The 5,000-nt window shown below is 29.6% G+C and overlaps 1 protein-coding gene across 3 annotated transcripts in view; it reads right to left on the bottom strand.

Annotated features, from left to right (window-relative positions):
• Positions 1–5,000, bottom strand: part of LOC125036190 (protein PALS1-like) — a 127,490-nt gene that overhangs the window by 83,396 nt on the left and 39,094 nt on the right. The window contains exon 1 of one of the 3 annotated variants that reach the window (XM_047628655.1): positions 1–175. This exon is cut by the window's left edge and continues 2 nt beyond it. The exons of the other annotated variants lie outside the window; for them this stretch is intronic. The gene's annotated coding sequence lies outside the window, so the exon portion shown is untranslated. Of the gene's footprint in view, positions 176–5,000 lie in introns of those variants that run through there. 3 annotated transcript variants of the gene reach the window in all.

The raw sequence follows: 5,000 nt of genomic DNA on the forward strand, positions 1-5,000 counted from the left end.
ACACTCCCGTAACGTCTGGCATTGGCACTTCACTATGTCACCACGACCAATATACACTACAAAATCTCTCACACGCACACACTATAGAGAATATAGAACTTCACCAGTCGTGAAGTCCACGAGACGCTCTCTCCCTTCCCTCGCTCACACCCAAACCTAACTGGCGACTCAGAGCCACACCAGGAATGTTACATCGGGCTCCACGCAGTTGCCGAACGCTTTTGTCCCACTTCTCTCCGCGATCGTTCCCTTACGACGTGGCCATTCGCAGCTCAGGGGAAGTCGCTGCCTTTCAGAGCCACTTCAATACGTTCCCGAATGCATGTTGGGGAACTCAGGGGGGGAAGTGAATAGGTGAGACACATCACGTGGAACATCGCTGGACTCTACAGACTTCATAACAGTTGCCAGATACTCGTCTGCGGCTCCATCTTCCACTGTGACACATCCCCGCAGTCTGACTTTCTCTGCAGCGAGAGATAAAACCACCGACGTGCCTCAGAGTTTTCCAAAGATAAGTCAATGCCGGTAGTTTTGTCGGGGCTTTTGTAAGTTTGTTTTTCCCAAATAAAATAAACTCTGATGACACAGAAGATAATTCTGATGATACTTGTACTCTAAAAGTAACGTTAGCAGGCTAATAATAATACGATAATACTGATAACCATACTGATAATATAGATAAGGATTAGTAATTGATTTTTGTACCAATATTATTTATTAAAGGTATATGATCATCATTTTGACTATTAGCGGTAATATTAGCTGTAGACCTAATGATAAGAGGTGATGCCGTAAAAATAATTGTGGTGATGTAAAAAATGACACATACATACATACATACATACATACATACATACATACATACATACATACATACATACATACATACATACATACATACATACATACATACATACATACATACATACATACATACATACATACATACATACATACATACATACATACATACATACATACATACATACATACATACATACATACATACATACATACATACATACATACATACATACATACATACATACATACATACATACATACATACATACATACATACATACATACATACATACATACATACATACATACATACATACATACATACATACATACATACATACATACATACATACATACATACATACATACATACATACATACATACATACATACATACATACATACATACATACATACATACATACATACATACATACATACATACATACATACATACATACATACATACATACATACATACATACATACATACATACATACATACATACATACATACATACATACATACATACATACATACATACATACATACATACATACATACATACATACATACATACATACATACATACATACATACATACATACATACATACATACATACATACATACATACATACATACATACATACATACATACATACATACATACATACATACATACATACATACATACATACATACATACATACATACATACATACATACATACATACATACATACATACATACATACATACATACATACATACATACATACATACATACATACATACATACATACATACATACATACATACATACATACATACATACATACATACATACATACATACATACATACATACATACATACATACATACATACATACATACATACATACATACATACATACATACATACATACATACATACATACATACATACATACATACATACATACATACATACATACATACATACATACATACATACATACATACATACATACATACATACATACATACATACATACATACATACATACATACATACATACATACATACATACATACATACATACATACATACATACATACATACATACATACATACATACATACATACATACATACATACATACATACATACATACATACATACATACATACATACATACATACATACATACATACATACATACATACATACATACATACATACATACATACATACATACATACATACATACATACATACATACATACATACATACATACATACATACATACATACATACATACATACATACATACATACATACATACATACATACATACATACATACATACATACATACATACATACATACATACATACATACATACATACATACATACATACATACATACATACATACATACATACATACATACATACATACATACATACATACATACATACATACATACATACATACATACATACATACATACATACATACATACATACATACATACATACATACATACATACATACATACATACATACATACATACATACATACATACATACATACATACATACATACATACATACATACATACATACATACATACATACATACATACATACATACATACATACATACATACATACATACATACATACATACATACATACATACATACATACATACATACATACATACATACATACATACATACATACATACATACATACATACATACATACATACATACATACATACATACATACATACATACATACATACATACATACATACATACATACATACATACATACATACATACATACATACATACATACATACATACATACATACATACATACATACATACATACATACATACATACATACATACATACATACATACATACATACATACATACATACATACATACATACATACATACATACATACATACATACATACATACATACATACATACATACATACATACATACATACATACATACATACATACATACATACATACATACATACATACATACATACATACATACATACATACATACATACATACATACATACATACATACATACATACATACATACATACATACATACATACATACATACATACATACATACATACATACATACATACATACATACATACATACATACATACATACATACATACATACATACATACATACATACATACATACATACATACATACATACATACATACATACATACATACATACATACATACATACATACATACATACATACATACATACATACATACATACATACATACATACATACATACATACATACATACATACATACATACATACATACATACATACATACATACATACATACATACATACATACATACATACATACATACATACATACATACATACATACATACATACATACATACATACATACATACATACATACATACATACATACATACATACATACATACATACATACATACATACATACATACATACATACATACATACATACATACATACATACATACATACATACATACATACATACATACATACATACATACATACATACATACATACATACATACATACATACATACATACATACATACATACATACATACATACATACATACATACATACATACATACATACATACATACATACATACATACATACATACATACATACATACATACATACATACATACATACATACATACATACATACATACATACATACATACATACATACATACATACATACATACATACATACATACATACATACATACATACATACATACATACATACATACATACATACATACATACATACATACATACATACATACATACATACATACATACATACATACATACATACATACATACATACATACATACATACATACATACATACATACATACATACATACATACATACATACATACATACATACATACATACATACATACATACATACATACATACATACATACATACATACATACATACATACATACATACATACATACATACATACATACATACATACATACATACATACATACATACATACATACATACATACATACATACATACATACATACATACATACATACATACATACATACATACATACATACATACATACATACATACATACATACATACATACATACATACATACATACATACATACATACATACATACATACATACATACATACATACATACATACATACATACATACATACATACATACATACATACATACATACATACATACATACATACATACATACATACATACATACATACATACATACATACATACATACATACATACATACATACATACATACATACATACATACATACATACATACATACATACATACATACATACATACATACATACATACATACATACATACATACATACATACATACATACATACATACATACATACATACATACATACATACATACATACATACATACATACATACATACATACATACATACATACATACATACATACATACATACATACATACATACATACATACATACATACATACATACATACATACATACATACATACATACATACATACATACATACATACATACATACATACATACATACATAAACACATACACACATACATAAATCAAGAGATAGATACATACATACATACATACATATCCACACAAGAAAAGAAGCAGAATTCCCTCTCATACTCGATGCTATCACACTGGAGAAATCCCGCGGCACGCCATGACCAACCATGACCGGGCAAAAGCTGACCCGCCGTCACACGATCATGCGTCATTCTCCAGCGGCAAAAATACGCACAGCCAGAAACTCCTCTTTTTCCGGCGGATTTTATAGGACAGATTGGACATAAACATCCTGGAAAATAACGAATTAACCTAAGCGCGGTGTCCGTTACGTATTATCCGGTGTTTTTGTTTTTATTTTTTTTATTTATTCTTTTTTTTTTTTCTTATTTTATTTAACGGAGGGTAAGGTCAGTCCTCGGGCAATTTGTATTGACTTAGGATGAAATAATTCAGTTTAAACACAGTGGCATATTAGGGATGAGTGCCATGTGTGTCCGAGAGGGAAT

The sequence above is a fragment of the Penaeus chinensis genome, chromosome 2, assembly GCF_019202785.1.
Source record: "Penaeus chinensis breed Huanghai No. 1 chromosome 2, ASM1920278v2, whole genome shotgun sequence".
Lineage (NCBI taxonomy): Eukaryota > Metazoa > Arthropoda > Malacostraca > Decapoda > Penaeidae > Penaeus > Penaeus chinensis.